The sequence below is a fragment of the Dama dama genome, chromosome 14 (assembly GCF_033118175.1).
Source record: "Dama dama isolate Ldn47 chromosome 14, ASM3311817v1, whole genome shotgun sequence".
In the NCBI taxonomy this organism is placed as follows: domain Eukaryota; kingdom Metazoa; phylum Chordata; class Mammalia; order Artiodactyla; family Cervidae; genus Dama; species Dama dama.
The window spans coordinates 51,732,882-51,752,270 of record NC_083694.1 but is presented as its reverse complement, the minus strand read 5'-3'; the positions used below and the strand labels follow the sequence as shown (position 1 = coordinate 51,752,270).

Sequence of the window (19,389 nt, the reverse complement as noted above, 5' to 3'; positions counted from 1 at the left end):
GAACGGGCGGGAACCTGAGGCAGGGCTCGGGAAGGCCTGTCCTGGACACGGTCTAGCACACCCCGCCAGGCTTCTGCCCTGCCGGGAGCCTGTGGACACTGTCGCGCCTTCCTCACGTGACAGGGGACTCAATGACGTCGCCCTTTGGAGGCTTGGAGGTGCGTTCTGGGCTTTGGAGGTAAAGGAAGCGGAACGCAGTAGAAAAGGGCGCCCCTAGGCGTACAGCCGCCCTACGGACACGCCAGAATCCGCGGAGACCCTCCTGCTCACCTCCTCACGGCCGACTGCAGGCCAAAGGGGTCCAGAGACCCCTGCACTCCCGGCTCTGTTAGCGTGAGCGTCTGGAATCCTGACCGCCCCAGGCAGCCCAGCCATCCTGAATTCTGTTATCAGAGGATGTGGCAAGACGCAGGCATGTGGGCCACCTTACGTCAGAGGAAGTGGCTTTCTTGTTGCAGCAAAAATTCCAGCAACCATGTCAGTACGTGCTTGGGAGAATGTGACAGAACTTTTAGTTTTATTCCACTCCCAGAGTTCATTTTGGACCATAAGATATTCAACACAATTATCCTGAAATTTAAGCATAAGTATAAAAACCTACTTGTGATCTATTGTGTGCAAGTCAACACGGCCACCCAAGGAAATGGAAGCTTAGATTCGTTTATTTAACTTTCTACCTACCCAAGTTAGGCAAGATGACTGTTCTCTTGGAGCTTTTATTATAGTGAGGGAGACATCATTAAACAGGAATGTATTAGACAGTAGCATGTGCTGGAGGGTAACTGAGGTGCTGCTTGGACTGGATGGTCTGCTCAGGGAAAGCCTTCAGGATAATGTAGGTAAACTGTAAGTAGTTAACCTCTGCCATAGTGCATCAAGGGCTCCTTCGTAGGGATAAGACTCCCAACTTACAGGCCAGTAATACCAATTGTCAGGTGCATCTGTTTTCATAACTTAGTAGTTTACATAGTAAGTGCTCTGGAAATGGTAGCTATTACTTGGATGATGATAGTAATTTATGCAATAACCCTTCCTTTGCCAACTGTTCTATGTGCTATGCTAGGCCTGGTGATACAGAAGAGAGAGAGTCTTTCCTCTTAGAAGGAAAGCAGATGTACAGTTGTGATAAAGCAGTTATGATAAAAATGATAAATGCTGATGGAGAGTTGGGTGAGGGCAGGGTGCCAAATTGTTAAAGAGTTAAAAGGTAAGAAGGAAAAAGTGAAGGCTTTGGCAATGGCCGTTTGGAAGAACAACAGTACATTATGCTTGTGAACTCCTAAAGGTTAGACCATATTTTATTGATAAATGTTTGTGACCTGTTAGACATAATGGGTGTGGAACTAGATTGCGCAAAGTATTGGAGAACCATTTGGCCACCTTCCTGCAGCCACAACAGCAAAGTTTCTTGTCCATTTTCTGCTGGGAATGAAAGAGCAATGTATCCCTAATTATAATAGTAGCTAGGCAAAAATTCTTACCCACTTTGGGCTTCTCTTGTGGCTTAGCTGGTAAAGAATCCGCCTGCAGTGCCGGAGACCTGGGTTTGATCCCTGGGTTGGGAAGATACCCTGGAGAAGGGAAAGGCTACCCACTCCAGTATTCTGACCTGGAAAATTCCCTGGACTGTTTGTTTAGTCCATGGGGTTGCAAAGAGTTGGACACGACTGAGCGACTTTCACTTTGGAGGAAATACTTAAAACTCGAAATTAATGTTAGAAAGGTGGGATGATGTTTTTAAAAGCAATTCTTATAAAACTTTCTTGTTAAATTAGATTTTCTTTTCAGAAAAAAAATAGAGGGCTGGAGTATAGGAAACTCTTGATCAGGGCAGTGCTATCAAGCTGCTGTGTGAGTGGGGCTGATAATCTCTCCACTGCTCTTTTTTATCATGTTTAATGTGGTTACTCCTTCCTATCATGTCTGCTACAAGACATCTACAATCTGGGAAGAAAGCAAAATAGGACATGTGGGAGTAAAAATGAAAAGACAACAGCTTATGAAATGCTTGAATGATGAATAGTTCTCAGAGGGACTTTGGAGCAGTGAATTCTGACACTTCTTTCCCCAAATACAGCACTCTTCCTGAAAGTTTACTGTTTACACTGAAAGAGACTGTTTAGTAAGTTTCACAAATAATGATTGGGGGGGGGGCTGATTTTTTTAATTAATGGTTAAGGAATTAGGTGTTAGAACAAAAACCAAAAGTCAACTTGGAATTACTTAAAGGATAATGAATTAAGGTACCAATTTGCTTATCTGCTTTTAGTTAAGCATAAGAGACTTGATGCTGTAATGGAAACAAATTAAGATTTTTAAAGAGTGAGCGGTGAATATCAAGTTGTGAAGCTTCATATCTGTCTATCTACAGAGATTATCATAGAGAGGAAACAGGGGAAAGGTAAAGAGGGAGAGAAGAGAAAGTAGATAGCAGACAAATAGTAAGAGCTGGGAAAGGGAAGAAGAAAGAAAGAAAAAGGAGAGAAGAAGAAGTGTTTGGGGAGAGAAACCAATTTGAATACCTGCCTTGCCCAGACTTCTCCTCAGCAAAGTCAACTACATGGCCCTGCCACTCTGGCCTTTGGTGGTTGCCCAGGACTGGGTGCTTGACTCAAAGGCAATCAATCTGCAGACTGGGTAATAGCCTGTGGGAGCTTGGTACAAAATGTTTTGTTACTGGTTCTTCTTTTGATGACTGGAATGCAAGACAACCAATTAAGTTAACAGTTCAAAGGAGTTCACAGGAAGGGTAGAGGCTGAAAGATGGTTAAGTACAGTAGTAAGCAGAAGCCATGAGATGGCCCAGAGAAGAGTGGAAGTGGCAGGAACTCTAGAAGCAGAGCAGCAGATGACCGATGCTGAAGGGTGCAAGATAACTCACCTAGTCATTAAAGGATACTTCATACAGGATACTAACTAATAGCCTCCTAGCTTCCCAACTTAAATTCTTTGAGACCTACTGCCAGGGTGAACTAAAGCTAGGTGATGAGAGAAGTCCTCCCCAGGTACAGGCAACCGAGTTATAAATTTTCTGAGAATTTAAAGATGATGATGATTATAATAATATCAGGCTGCTTGTCACTAGCACCAAGATCTGGCATTTCTAAGCAATGTTAGTGATAAAATACTTCTCTTAGAAAAGTCTTAATGTTGGTTTAAATTGTAAACAATTGCTCCAGTCACTGGTAAGTATTAATAATGTAATCTATACCTTAGCTGTAGGTTAGCACATTTAACTTATGTGTGTTCTGTGCTTAGTCTCAGTCGTGTCCAACTCTTTGTGACCCCATGTTCCTCTGTCCATGAAACTCTCCAGGCAAGTGGGTTACCATGCCCTTCTCCAGAGGATCTTCCCAACCCAGGGATAAAACCTGGGTCTCCCACATTGCAGGCAGATTCTTTACCATCTGAGCCACCAGTGAAGCCCAGATTTAACTTACTTATCCTTTATTTATTTTTTTAAGAAAGTCTACATAGAAGTTAATTTGGAGAAGTCTCCACTCTCCAGTCAGCTCTCTCTGTATTTGTAGACCTCATTTATTTCAATTATAAATTCGTTGTGGTTCAGGCTGTTTTCCAGCATTGTTTCTTTCTCTGACTCCTGAAGTAATAATTCTTGGATTTAAATAGCAGGTTTGAAGTAAGCAACAACAGCTCAATGATTATAAAGTTAAAGTAACAGAACTCAAGTTATGTCATTGTGAGTGACCACTGGAATTTTTGTGTATAAAATGTATAGGGTATGATGTCATCTGCAAACAGTGATGGTTTTACTTCTTCTTTTCCTACTTGGATTTCCTTTATTTCTTTTTCTTCTCTGATTGTTGTGACTGGGACGTTCAAGATTATGTTAAATAAAAAGGGTGAGAGTGGACATCATTGTCTTGTTCCTCATCTTAGAGGAATTGTTTTCAGCTTTTCACCATTAAGTATGATCTTTGTGTTTGTCATGTATGGCCTTTATTATGTTGAGATCTGTCTGTGCCTGCTTTCTGAAGAATTTTTATCATAAATTGATGTTGAATTTTGTCAAAAGCTTTTCATGTGTCTATTGAGATGATTATATGGTTTTTTTTTATTATATGGTTTTTATTCTTCAATTTGTTGATGAGGTATGTCACATTGATTGATTTGTGGATTTGAGAAATCTTTGCATTCCTGGGATAAATCCCACATGATCATGGTGTATGATCTTTTTAATGTAAAGAAATAAAACTTTTATTTAATAAAGAAATAAAATGAATCTAAATAGGAAAGAAGTAAAACAGTTTCTATTTGCAGATGACATAAACTGTAACTAATAAGAAGGAAATGGCAACCCACTCCAGTATTCTTGCCTGGAGAATCCCAGGGACAGAGGAGCCTGGTGGGCTGCCGTCTATGGGGTCACACCGAGTCAGACATGACTGAACCAACTTAGCAGCAGTGGCAGCAGTAAATAATAAAATCCTAATGATGCCACCAGAAAACTATTAGAGCTAATCAATGAATTTGGTAAAATTGTAGGATAGTTGCATCTCCATACATTAACAATGAAGTACAGAGAGAGGAAATAAGGAAACAGTCCCATTTACTGTCACATAAAAAAGGATAAAATACCTAGAAATAAACCTATGTAAGGAGGCAAAAGACCTATACTCTGAAAACTAGAAGACACTGATGAAAGATACTGAAGACAACACAAATAGATGGACAGATATACCATATTCTTGGATTGGAAGAATCAATATTGTTAAAATAATACTACTCAAGCAATCTACAGATTCAGTTCAACCCCTATCAAAATAGCAATGTCATTTTTCACAGAACTAGAACAAATAATTTTAAAAAATTTGTATGGAAACACAAAAGACCCTAAATAGCCAAAACAATCTGGAGAAAGAACAGAGCTGGGGGAATCACATGTCCTAACTTTAGACTATTTACAAGGCTACAGTGATCAAACAGTATGGTACTGGCACAAGAACAGACACATATCAATGGAACAGGGTAGAGAGCCCAGAGATAAACTCGCACACTTTTGGTCAATTGATCTATGACAAAGGCAGTAAGAATATACAGTGGAAAAACAGTCTCTTCAATATGTGATGCTGGGAGAACTGAACAGCTATGTGTAAAAGAATTAAATAAGAACATTTTCTAACACCATATACAAAAATAAATTCAAAGTAGATTAAAGACCTAAATGTAAGACTGAATACTATAAAACTCCTAGAGGAAAACATAGGCAGAACACTCTTTAACATAAATTGCAGCAATTTTTGGGGATCCATCTCCTGAAGTAAAGGAAATAAGAACAAAAACAGTTGGGACCTGATTAAACTTAAAAGCTTTTGCACAGCAAGGGAAATTATCAGTAAAATGAAAAGACAGCCTGCTGAATGAGAGAAAATATTTGCAAGTGATATGACCAATAAGGGTTTAATATCTAGCATATATAAACAGATCATACAACTCAACATCAAAAAAAAAAGAACTGAATAGATATTTTTCCAAAGAGGAAACGCAGATGGCCAACAGGCACATGTAAAAATGCTCAGCATCACTAATCATCAGGAAAATGCAAATCAAAGCCACAATGAGATAACACCTGTGATTTTATGTAGTCATGCATTTTAAGCCTTTGGCATATTTGACAAACTTCCCAAAATCAAATTCTAAATGAAAATTTTTGACCGTAAACTAACTTTGGGAATTTAACAGAGAGCCCCGGAATATCTCAAGAGATTTATTTTCTTCTAAAAAGAGAGATATTAAACTCAGTTCAGTTCAGTTGCTCAGTCGTGTCCGACTCTTTGTGACCTCATGAATCGCAGCACGTCAGGCCTCTCTGTCCATCACCAACTCCCAGAGTCCACCCAAACCCATATCCATTGTGTCAGTGACGCCATCCAACCATCTCATCCTCTCTTGTCCCCTTCTCCTCCCGCCCTCAATCTTTCCCAGCGTCAGGGTCTTTTCAAGAGTCAGCTCTTTGCATCAGGTGGCCAAAGTATTGGAGTTTCAGCTTCAACATCAGTCCCTCCAATGAACACCCAGGACTGATCTCCTTTAGGATGAACTGGTTGGTTCTAAACTAATTAGGCTTATTTGACATGTTAAATTACATGAGAAGTGTTGTCAAGTAAGATGTGGTGTTTGACCTTTTGGGGTTATATTTGTGTATAAATAATATATATATATATATTATTCATGTAAGTGAAGTGTTCTCAAGTAAGACGTGGTGTTTGACCTTTTGGGGTTATATTTGTGTATAAATAATATATATATATATTATTCATATAAGTGTTATAGAAATTACATGAGATTCTGAGAAATCTGATATGTCCTGGTATAATATTATCAGTTAAATTCCAGTTATCATCTTAAAATGTTGTATATCTCAGAAATGACCAATTTTTTTGGTCAGTTGTATCTAAATAGACCCTTATTAAGTCCTTAACTAAGGATATTTTTAAGTCTTTTGTTATTCACAGTTATTGTTTTACTCTGATGCTTTCCTGAAAACTTGCAAGCAACTATAATCCAAAATTGCTTGTCCTCCATGGAAGCAACCTAGATGCCCATCAGCAGACGAATGGATAAGGAAGCTGTGGTACATATGCACCATGGAATATTACTCAGCCATTAAAAAGAATTCATTTGAATCAGTTCTAATGAGATGGATGAAACTGGAGCCCGTTATACAGAGTGAAGTAAGCCAGAAAGATAAAGACCAATACAGTATACTAACGCATATATATGGAATTTAGAAAGATGGTAATGATAACCCTATATGCAAAACAGAAAAAGAGACACAGATGTACAGAACAGACTTTTGGACTCTGTGGGAGAAGGTGAGGATGGGATGTTTCGAGAGGACAGCATTGAAACATGTATATTATCTAGGGTGAAACAGATCACCAGCCCAGGTTGGATGCATGAGACAAGTGCTCCGGCCTGGTGCACTGGGAAGACCCAGAGGAATCTGGTGGAGAGGGAGGTGGGAGGGGGGATCGGGATAGGGAACACATGTAGATCCATGGCTGATTCATGTCAATGTATGGCAAAACCCACTACAATATTGTAAAGTAATTAGCCTCCAACTAATAAAAATAAATGAAAAAAAAAAAAAAAAAGCAAAAAACAAAATTGCTTGTCCTCAAAGGTTAGTGGAAAAGACCTTGACAAATACTTTAGAATACTGAGTTCTGATAACTTTTAAGATCATGCCGTTGAACTGGGTGTAAATTATCAGAACTCAAGTGGAAATTGATGGATTCTTAAAACTGCAAACCAAATATCAAACATAATAACAATTAGTTACATGACACTGAGTGAACTGGTGAGAATGATTACAATTTTTATGAATTTTTGTTTGGAATATTGCTGGTTCTTTAGTATTTTGTTTTTCAGATTTAAAGAAACCTTTTATTCTCTTTCCTTAGCCACCTCCAACTTACAGCAACTTGGTAAATTATACCTTTGTGGACAAAGGTGAAACAATTACTCTTTTCCCCTATATGATGCCTGCAGAATTTGGAAAAGCTTATTGAATATTTTAAATTTCGTGATAATATATTTTCATAAATTCAGTAAGAATCTGTTCTCCTTATCAGTTCAGTTCAGTCACTCACTAGTGTTCGACTCTTTGCGACCCAATGGACTGCAGCACATCAGGCTTCCCTGTCCATCACCAACTCCTGGAGCTTGCTCAAACTCATGTCTATTGAGTCAGTGATGCCATCCAGCCATCTCATCCTCTGTCGTCCCCTTCTCCTCCTGCCCCCAATCCCTCCCAGCATCAGGGTCTTTTCAAATGAGTCAACTCTTCACATCAGGTGGCCAAAGTACTGGAGTTTCAGCTTCAGCATCAGTCCTTCCAACAAACACCCAGGACTGATCTCCTTTAGGATGGACTGGTTGGATCTCCTTGCAGTCCAAGGCACTCTCAAGAGTCTTATCCAACACCGCAATTCAAAAGCATCAATTTTTCGGCGCTCAGCTTTCTTCACAGTCCAACTCTCACATCCATACATGACCAATGGAAAAACCATAGCCTTGACTAAACGGACCTTTGTTGCCCAAGTAATGTCTCTGCTTTTTAATATGGTGTCTAGGTTGGTCATAACTTTCCTTCCAAGGGGTAAGCGTTTTTTAATTTCATGGCTGCAGTCACCATCTGCAGTGATTCTGGAGCCCAGAAAAATAAAGTCTGACACTGTTTCCACTGTCTCCCCATCTATTTCCCATGAGGTGATGGGACCAGGTGCCATGATCTTAGTTTTCTGAATGTTGAGCTTTAAGCCAACTTTTTCACTCTCCTCTTTCACTTTCATCAAGAGGCTCTTTAGTTCCTCTTCACTTTCTGCCATAAGGGTGGTGTCATCTGCATATCTGAGGTTACTGATATTTCTCCTGGCAATCTTGATTCCAGCTTGTGCTCCCTCCAGCCCACAGTTTCTCATGATGTACTCTGCATAGAATTTAAATAAGCAGGGTGGCAATGTACAGCCTTAATGTACTGCTTTTCCTATTGGGAACGAGTCTGTTGTTCCATGTCCAGTTCTAACAGTTGCTTCCTGACCTGCATACAGGTTTCTCAAGAGGCAGGCCAGGTGGTCTGGTATTCCCATCTCTTTCAGAATTTTCCACAGTTTATTGTGATCCACACATGAGAATGGATAGATACCTGCTTAGAAGCATGACTTATGTAGCATTTTCAACAAGAAGCAATAAATTTGGACAGAAATGGCAGAACAGAGGAAAGTGGTTTTAGGCTTCCAAAAGTGGCATGCCAAGGGAAGGTAAATACATGTGAGGAAACTAATGGAGTAAAGTTTGCTTGCAGATTTCTCTGGTGCCATCTCTGAGTTGATAAGAGTCTGTCTCCAGCAAAAGGAGAATTTATATATTGCCTTTAGGAAGAAAGGAGCAGCTTTATCTGGCTTTGATGCCTCTTAATTGCCTTCAGCTCAAATAATTTTCACGTCAAAGAAGCATATTTTGAGGTGACATTCTGATTTTCTTCCATTTCCCATTTGAAACTTTATCCTCAGGAAGTTTCAAGTATTAAGGCTGAGTTTGTAGCTGCAGAAAGACTTGAGTTAGATATTGTGAGATAAGAGATCAAGTCAAAGGGTAAAGAAAACATAAATTGGAAAAAGCAGAAAAGAACACATCTAGTTACAATGTCCCATATCTTATTTCAGTCTCTTAGTCTTGGGAATAGGTCAGTCCAGTTAAACAATTGTGTTTCATCTAAGGAGGCAGTGTTGCAGGTTTCCACCTAAACATGGCCTCTGTGTATGGTACAAGCAATCAGGTATTGAATAAAAGGTATTTCTATAGAAATTTTAAAAACAAAGTTTAATGATAGGAGAAAACTTACAAATCATTTTTTAAAGTCTGGAGACCAGGCTGTAGAGAATATATCTAGATATAGTTTATTTCAATGGTAAAGTAAGGATGGCAGTGATAATTTTTGATGAATTTCCTGGTTTGCAGTTTGAATGCCTGTGTTGGTGTTGGATGTTCTGGTAAACTTTCTGAGTGACCCACATAGCAGCAGGCATGAAGGATGTCCATACATCACATCTGTTGTAATGATTTCTCTGAAGTTTATAACCAATTAATCTAGTTTGCAGTGTTTGGGGAAAAGAGCAGTGGTAGTTCTTAGTGATTCCAAGTCAGAAAGTTGGGAGAAAATGAAAATAATAATTTGGAGAGTTGTAGCCAGGTGATGGAGGAAACCTGAAGAATTCAGGAACCAGTACAGTTTACAGTTAGGGACTAAAACCTGAAAGACAATGAACAGGGCTAGAATCTAATATCCAAACAGATGTGCCACGTTTTTATGGCACTGATAATTTTTCTGTCTAAAGTAAGACAAATCTGTTTGGAAAAATAAGTCTAATGTCACTAGATTTGGCCTGATTACTTATACAAGTACAGCAAGACTGACCAAGGGTCTTCTGAGTTTTCTTTGCTGGAACTTTTCATAAGGAATCTCAGATTGGACTTTTAAAAGCTTCTCAAGGCTAGTAAGCCAAGTCAAGGAGTCATCACAAGACTTTTTCTATAACACCTACTGATTTGGGTGAATTCCTCTCTTCCTAAGGTCCCCCATATATTCTGAGGTTCCTGGCCTACCAGGTAGTGACCTCCCTCACTCACTGTGATGTGGGAACCCTATAAGCAAGATACAAGTTGGATTTTCAAAGTGATCTTTTCTGGATTTTGAAAGTCAACCTTACTTCCTTAGAGCTATCTGGTCAGATCTGAGTCTATGTATATCCTTCTCAAACATGACATTCCAGTGAAAGTCTTGGTAATGAGAGAGCTTAATCTTAGGTAGGTTGATAAGGAGACCAGGGCCCTTGAACAGGATGAATGAACAAACTTTTTATTCTACATTGCTTTGTCTTAACACATAAGACATTTTTTCTTAAACTCTGAGTTGTTATGACAACAATCTATTTTGCCTAAGATTAACTTTATTTAAGCCCAGAGCTAGTGATTACACAATAAAATAACTCATCATGCACAAGGGTATGTTTTTCCTTAAGTTCTATACTAATGATTCTATTCTATTCCAGTTGAGCTATTTCAAATCCTGAATGATGATGCTGTCAAAGTGCTGCACTCAATATACCAGCAAATGTGGAAAACTCAGCAGTGGCCACAAGACTGGAAAAGGTCAGTTTTCATTCCAATCCCAAAGAAATGCAATGCCAAAGAATGCTCAAACTACTGCACAATTGCACTCATCAATCACGCTAGTAAAGTAATGCTCAAAATTCTCCAAGCCAGGCTTCAGCAATACGTGAACCACGAACTTCCAGATGTTCAAGCTGGTTTTAGAAAAGGCAGAGGAACCAGAGATCAAATTGCCAACATCTGTTGAATCATTGAAAAAGCAAGAGAGTTCCAGAAAAACATCTATCTCTGCTTTATTGACTACGCCAAAGCCTTCAACTGTGTGGATCACAATAAACTGTGGAAAATTCTGAAAGAGATGGGAATACCAGACCACCTGGCCTGCCTCTTGAGAAACCTGTATGCAGGTCAGGAAGCAACTGTTAGAACTGGACATGGAACAACAGACTCGTTCCCAATAGGAAAAGCAGTACATTAAGGCTGTACATTGCCACCCTGCTTATTTAAATTCTATGCAGAGTACATCATGAGAAACTGTGGGCTGGAGGGAGCACAAGCTGGAATCAAGATTGCCAGGAGAAATATCAGTAACCTCAGATATGCAGATGACACCACCCTTATGGCAGAAAGTGAAGAGGAACTAAAGAGCCTCTTGATGAAAGTGAAAGAGGAGAGTGAAAAAGTTGGCTTAAAGCTCAACATTCAGAAAACTAAGATCATGGCACCTGGTCCCATCACCTCATGGGAAATAGATGGGGAGACAGTGGAAACAGTGTCAGACTTTATTTTTCTGGGCTCCAGAATCACTGCAGATGGTGACTGCAGCCATGAAATTAAAAAACGCTTACCCCTTGGAAGGAAAGTTATGACCAACCTAGACACCATATTAAAAAGCAGAGACATTACTTGGGCAACAAAGGTCCGTTTAGTCAAGGCTATGGTTTTTCCATTGGTCATGTATGGATGTGAGAGTTGGACTGTGAAGAAAGCTGAGCGCCGAAAAATTGATGCTTTTGAATTGCGGTGTTGGATAAGACTCTTGAGAGTGCCTTGGACTGCAAGGAGATCCAACCAGTCCATCCTAAAGGAGATCAGTCCTGGGTGTTTGTTGGAAGGACTGATGCTGAAGCTGAAACTCCAGTACTTTGGCCACCTGATGTGAAGAGTTGACTCATTTGAAAAGACCCTGATGCTGGGAGGGAATGGGGGCAGGAGGAGAAGGGGATGACAGAGGATGAGATGGCTGGATGGCATCACTGACTCAATGGACATGAGTTTGAGCAAGCTCCAGGAGTTGGTGATGGACAGGGAGGCCTGGTGTGTTGCGATTCATGGGGTCGCAAAGAGTCAGACACGACTGAGCAACTGAACTGAATTGACTGATCCATCCTCAGGGCAGCCAGATGTCTCAGGGAGGCTGACCTCACCTTCAGCTCCAGAGATAATCCTAATTGGTCCAAGATAATCAGTATCAGTATTACCTGGGGACTTATAAGAAATACATGGCTCCATGCCAGACCTACTGAATCAGAAACTGTGGATGGGACCCTGTGATATGTGTTTAAATAAATCCTCCAGGAGATTCTGATGCTACAGACTAAAACAATACCTTGTCATTTATTGGAATTGGCCCAGGAATAGACATTTGATCTAGCTCTTTCTAATGAGACATGACATTTGCTAGGAGAGCTTCTGTCTCTCCTTTCAGAGAAAGGAAAAAATGTCCTTTCTCTGAAGTGAAAATCAAAGGGAGTCATTTTTTCTTCTGCCTCTGAGAATTGTGCCTGGATGCTTGGAAATATTGCTGTCATATTTCTACAAGACTAGCAATGACCTAACACCAAGAATGGCACAGCAGAGACGTGGAAAAAAATCTGGATTCTTAATAACATCATTGAACTGCAGCCTGTCCTAAAACTTCCTCTACCTCTAGACTTCCGGCTGAATCAAGAAATACTCATGTGGTTAAAAATAATTTGAATCACGGTTTCTGTTGGTTGCTGTCAAAAGTATCCTATAGTGTGGTAAATTAGATTTGTTACTATTTTACGTTGGATTTTAAAATTTATATTCCTTGGTGAAAATGACCAAGATTTATTTTATTTTTGCTAGCATTGTTAGTTTTTATTTATTATTTTTTATTATTTGCTTGGTTGCACTGTGTCTTCATTGCTGTGCAAGGGCTTTCTCTAGTTATGGTGAGCAGGGGCTACTCTTCATTAGGGTGCACGGGCTTCTCACTGTGGTGGCTTCTCTTGTTGCCAAGCATAGGCTCCAGGCCCATGGGTTTCAGTAGTTGCAGCATACATGCTCAGTAGTTGCAGCTCTTGGGCTCTAGTGTGAGGGCTTAGTAGCTCCAAGGCATGTGGAATCATCCCAGACCAGGGATTGAACCATGTCCCCTGCATTGGCAGGCAGATTCTTACCCACTCTGCCACCAGGGAAGTCCACATAGTTACTTTTTAGAGTCAGGATAAACTTCTTAAAAGAAGTAAATTGGGAAGCTTGTCATAGTTTTTATTATCTGAATGATTTAAACAACTCAGGAATTATCTGTTCTTTAAAATATATTGGACTCTCTGGTAAAACAGTCTCGACTAGTACTTTTTTGAAGTTAGAACTTTTGCTACATTTCTAAGTTCTTCTCTAATTATTAGGCTAATTTTCACTCTTAAAGAGTCAATATTAGTTATTTGTATATTTCTAAAATATGTCTACTTCATGTAGATTTTCTAATTTATTGTCATATGTTGGAAATTTTATAATTTTAGTCCATTTTTGGTTATATTCACTTTCTCACTGTATATATTTTTATTTCCTCTTCCTTTTTTCTTGGTTCTGCTAACTAATGGTTTTTATGTTGTAGTATTTAACAACAAAACAAAAACAAAATTACTGTTTTATCAGGTTTATGCAGTTTTCCTTTGATTTCTAGTTCGTTAATTTCTACTTTTACTTAGTTCCCCCTATTCTCTGTTGGTTTATTTTGATGTTCTTTTATTGTTCTTCAGTCACTCAGTCATGTCTGACTCTTTGTGACCCCATGGACTGCAGCATGCCAGGCTTCCCTGTCCTTTATCATCTCCCAGAGCTTGCTCAAACTCATGTCATTGAATCAGTGATGCCATCCAACTGTCTCATACTCTGTCGTCCCCTTCTCCTCCTGCCTTCAATCTTTCCCAGCATCAGGGTCTTTTCTAAGGAGTTGGCTCTTTGCATCAGTTGGCCAGAGCATTGAAGCTTCAACTTCAGCATTAGTCCTTCCAATGAATATTCAGGATTGATTTCCTTTAGGATTGACTGGTTTGATCTCCTTGTTGTCTAAGGGACTCTCACTAGTCTTCTCCAATACCACAGTTCAAAAACATCAGTTCTTCAGTGTTCAGCCTTCTTTATGGTCCAATTCTCACATCCATACATGACCACTGGAAAAACCATAGCTTTGACTATATGGACCTTTGTCAGCAAAGTAATGTCTCTGCTTTTTAATATGCTGTCTAGGTTGGTTATAGCTTTTCTTCCAAGGAACAAGTGTCTTAATTGCATGGCTGCAGTCACCATCGGCAGTGATTTTGGAGCCCAAGAAAATAAAGTCTGTCACTGTTTCCATTGTTTCCCTATCTATTTGCCGTGAAGTGATGGGACCAGATGCCATGATCTTTGTTTTTTGAATGTGGAGCTTTAAGCTAACTTTTTCACTCTCCTCTTTCATTTTCATCAAGAGGCTCTTTAGTTTCTCTTCACTTTCTGCCATAAGGGTGGTGTCATCTGCATATCTGAGTTTATTGATATTTCTCCCAGCAATCTTGATTCCAGCTGTGCTTCATCCAGCCCGGCATTTCTCATGATGGACTCTTTGTGACCCCCTGGACTATACTGTCCATGGTATTCTCCAGACCAGAATACTGGAGTGGGTAGCCTTTCCCTTCTCCAGGGGATCTTCCCGACCCAGGAATCAAACCCAGGTCTCCCACATTGCAGGTGGATTCTTTACCAGCTGAGCCACAAGGGACCCCAAGAATACTGGAGTGGGTAGCCTATCTCTTCTCCAATGGATCTTTCGACCCAGGAATCGAACTGGGGTCTCCTGCATTGCAGGCATATTCTTTACCAACTGAGCTATCAGGGAAGCCCTGATGTACTCTGCATATAAGTTAATAAGCAGGGTGACAGTATACAGATTTGACATACTCCTTTCCCAATTTGGAACCAGTCCATTGTTCCATTTCTGGTTCTAACGGTGCTTCTTGACCTGCATACAGGTTTTTCTGGAGGCAGGTAAGGTGGTCTGGTATTCCCATCTTTTTAAGAATTTTCCATAATTTGTTGTGATCCACACAGTCAAAGACTTTAGTGTAGTCAATGAAGCAGAAGTAGATGTTTTCCTGAAATTCCCTTGCTTTTTCTGTGGTCCAGTGGATGTTGGCAAGTTGATCTCTGGTTCCGCTGCCTTTTCTAAATCCGGCTCGTACATCTAGAAGTTCTCAGTTCATGTACTGTTAAAGCCTAGTTTGGAGAATTTTGAGCATTGCTTTGTTAGCGTGTGAGATGAGTGCAATTGTAAGGTAGTTTGAACATTCTTGGAATCGCCTTTCTTTGAGATTGGAATGAAAACTGACCTTTTCCAGTCCTTTGGCCACTGCTGAGTTTTTCAAATTTGTTGGCGTATTTAGTGCAGCACTTTAACAGCTTCATCTTTTAGGATTTGAAATTGCTCCACTGAAATTCCATCACCTCCACTGCCTTTGTTCATGGTGATGCTTCCTAAGGTGCACTTGACTTCAGGTGGCACTCCAGGATTTCTGGTTCTAGGTGAGTGGTCACACCATTGTGGTTATCTGGGTCATTAAGATCTTTTTGTTAGTTCTTCTTTGTATTTCTTCTGTGTGTTCTTTTATTAGTTTCCTGATTTGAATGCTTAAGTCATTTAGTTTGTCTTCAGTATGTTAAGAAGATCACTAAAAATTCTGAATGTTTCCATCAGTTAAGGCTTTGGTGGGATCAGATGAATTTTGAAATATAGTGTTGTTTTTTTTTTAAATTTCTAAACATTCTGCATTTTACTTTTGACTTCTGCTTTAACGCAAGAGTTATCTAGAAAACTGTTTTATATGGTTCATGGGTTAGATTGAGTTTGCTGCCTTTTTCTTGTGAATTTCTTATTTTCTTGCAATATGAACTGTACCTTTGGAAACATATTGAGATTTTATTTGCAGCCTAGACCTTGGTAAATGTTTATTAATGCTTCATGGCCATTTAAAAAGATTGGATAGCCTCTGTTTACTGGAGAAGGAAATAAATGGCAACCCCCTCCAGTATTCTTGCCTGGAGAATCCTATGGATGGAGGAGCCTGGTGGGCTACAGTCCATGGGGTTCTAAAGAGTTGGATGTGACTGAGTACACATGCATACAGTTTCTTTTTAAAGGATATGAGAAATATTTGCATGTGTACATCTGTCTTTCTCTCTGTCCATCAATCTATGGTTGTTTCCCCACTTCTTATCTCTTGAAGCTTATTTATGACTTCCCTCTTCTGCTTTCTCTTTCTATTTTATCAATCTCTGCTTCTCCCATGTTCATTCTGTTAGCATGCAAACATGCCCTAATACAGTTCTCTCTAATAGGAATATAAGGTGAGCCATGTGTGTAATTTAAAGTTTTATGATAGCCACCTTAAAAAAGTGAAAAGATTGATATTCCTGGTGGTCCAGTGGTTAAGAAAAGTGAAAAGATTGATATTCCTGGTGGTCCAGTGGTTAAGAATCCTCCTGCCAATGCAGGGGACACGGGTTTGATCCCTCATCCTGGAAGATCCCTCATGCCACAGGACAACTAAGCCCGTGCACCACAACTACTGAGCCCTCAGACCTAGGGCCAGTGCTCCACAACAAAAGAAGCCATGACAGCGAGAAGCCTGCGTGCCACAACGAGAAAGCAGTCCCTCTCCCCTCTATATATAGAGAAACTATAACTAGAGAAAGCCCACATGGGACAATGAAGACTCAGCACAGCCAAAAATTAAAATATATAAATAAAATAAAAATTCTCCCCAAAAAAGTGAAAAGAAGAAACAGTAATTGTAATACATTTTATTTAACCCATTATATACAGAATTTACCATTTTTAACATGCAAGTAATATAAAAATTATCAACAAGATATTTTATACTTTTTTTTATACTAAGTTCTAAAAACTTGGTGCACTATTTATACCTGTAGCACATCTCAATTTTCACTAGTCACATTTCAGGTGCTCAGGAACTACCTGTGACTAGAGGCTCCCGTATCGGACAGTTCAGTTTAAAAGTCCTACCCTAAAAAAAAAAAAAAAGTCTTACCTTGACCCACCATTTCCTCTTGCTACAACTCACTTCTCTGCTCCTTTCTCTTTTCCTCTGTTCATTAAGATCATCTTGTTAAATCCAGTGGAATTGGTATTTGACAGAATTGACTAATTTGGGGGTAAACACTTCTTACTCTGCTTCCATAATCCCAAATTCTCCTGATTTCTTTCCTCCTCTTTCACTGGCTAATCTGTCTCCTTTATGTGCGCCTCATCCCTTCTCTGATTTCTATAATAAGTGGGAGCTTCTCAGAGCACGCTTGTTGCCCTTTTATCTAAGTACAGTCTCTCTGTAAGTGATGTCATCTAGTCCTGTGACCTGAAATAGCACCTACCTGCTGATGATGTCCATTTTTATCTTCAGCCAGCCTCAAGCTTTGCATTGCTGTCTGCCATTTGATACTTTGACTTCTGTCATAGATATATGGAATATGCCCAAAATGTAATTCTTAATTCCTTACCTCCCCCACCAAACAAAACTCATTTGATACAAGACTGAACATCCCCAGTTTTCCCCCTTCTCTCTTAGGAGAACGTCATCCTGAGCCCTCCTTTTACTCACTCCCAAAAGGACTCAAAATCAAGTACAAGTGCTTTTGCCTCTAAGTATATCTTGTAATTATTTACCTCTTTCTGTCTTTACTCCTAGTGTTTATGTTCAGGTGTTCCGATTGTTCATTCATTTTCCTTTAGCTCCACATCTACCTTTCTTCATCCTGCTCTATGACCCTGGAACTGTACTCTTGCAAGCTACAGTTTTTTCTCTGCCAGATGTTGGGTTTGACCAACTGGGGGTAAAGGGTGTGCTGATGGGATTCTCCAAATTGAAGAATGAAGGACTCATCTTGATTTTTTTTCTCCACGTGACAGTGAATGAATCAGGCCACAGCTGGCCTTGGCAGTATTCCTTGTGGTGGTGGATTGCTCCCATGGCTCCAGCTAGCGAGTGTCCTCTAGAAGGTTTCCTCTTCATCCAAGTGGTGAGTGACATGTTTCTGTAGTAGCTGAGCCATCTCCTTAGAGACCCGAATCTTAGCCTGGAGCAGCTTTTCTCTACATTTTGACGTTTCCTCCTTATTTACCCTTCCCTCAGCTCTGAGAATAAAAGCTGTAGCCTGTGGTTGCCATTTCTATTCCCATAAAATTCTCTTATACTCTTTTAGTAGCTAACCACCTTTTCACCAAGTGAATAATTCATTATATTATGCTTTCCCTGGTTGAATTGCTGTGGTTTCTGCATCTTGACTGAACCCTGACTGAAATAGAAATTGATATTAGGGTTAGTCCGAGGAGAGAAACTCTTGAAGATTGTTTCTGTGGTTGGGTTGGTCTGAGCCCCTCACCAAGGGGAAATGTGATGCTACTTATATATGACACTCGGTGGCATCACAATCAAATAGCCACACGTGGTTGATGGTGATGAAACACATGTGCTTTGGGGGCCCAAGTGGCTGCCGCACCTGTTACGAAAGCAGCAATCACTGCAAGGACCTTGTTCCAGATTGGCTAAGCACTCCAGTGGAGTGCTTAGAAAAAGAAAGTGAAAATCTCAGGATTTAAACTCTTAAACAACTTAAACAACTTCATTTCTTGGCCTGAGAACCAGAGAGTTTCCACAACAACCCTAAAAGAATCTTTTGTTTCTTATAGTCACAGGCATGATATTATTGAAAATCAAATGCAAAATTTGATTGTGCAGATTGCAGAATTACATCAGTTTAGTTCATAGCCTTGCAAGGTGTTCCATGGGAAAGCAGGTCATTGATAAGGAAGGAATGAGGTTCCAAGACTTGAATTGAAGAGTTTTGGTTGAACCTGAAACTTGGGAATCTTGAGTCACTCGTAGTCTCCCTTGCCTGCACCTCTGTATCTGAGGAATCTTTTTCTCCCCCGAAAACCCTACAGTTGCCTCACCTGGAGCCGATACCTTACAAAAGAGAAGATGCCCATCCTCCTTAAAACCTACCCAAGGGATTTCCGTGGTGGTACAGTGGTTGACACTTCCTTTCAATGCAGGAGGTGCAGCTTTGATCCCTAGTTGGGGCGATAAGATCCCACATGCCTCATGGCCAAAAAACCAAAACATAAGAAAAGAAGCAGCAAATTCAAAAAAGATGTTTTAAAAATCTTTAAAAAGTCTACCCCAAACACTCCTATTGTGATTAGACCCATAACTAAGGTTACATTTCAGCATGTTCTAGTGGCCTGGAAGTGGGCAGGTCTCTGCATATAACTGGTGCTGAGTCCAGGTTCCCAGATTTGTCCCTTCTTCCAGGAATCACTATTTGCTCTGTAGAGTGAATATGGATCAAATAACCTCAAAAAATACTAGGTTCCAGATTCTCAGCCAGTGTGTTTTAAAACCATAATTTTGAAAACTAAATTTGAGAGGTACTTTTCAGGGTCTT

General features: G+C 39.9%; 1 protein-coding gene across 1 annotated transcript in view; it reads left to right on the top strand.

Moving 5' to 3' along the window:
* AADACL3 (arylacetamide deacetylase like 3) overlaps window positions 1-19,389 on the top strand; it is a 127,372-nt gene that overhangs the window by 18,581 nt on the left and 89,402 nt on the right. Inside the window, exons 3-4 of the mRNA XM_061160717.1 lie at window positions 10,578-10,677; window positions 17,852-17,961. The gene's annotated coding sequence lies outside the window, so the exon portion shown is untranslated. The remainder of the gene's footprint in view (window positions 1-10,577; window positions 10,678-17,851; window positions 17,962-19,389) is intronic.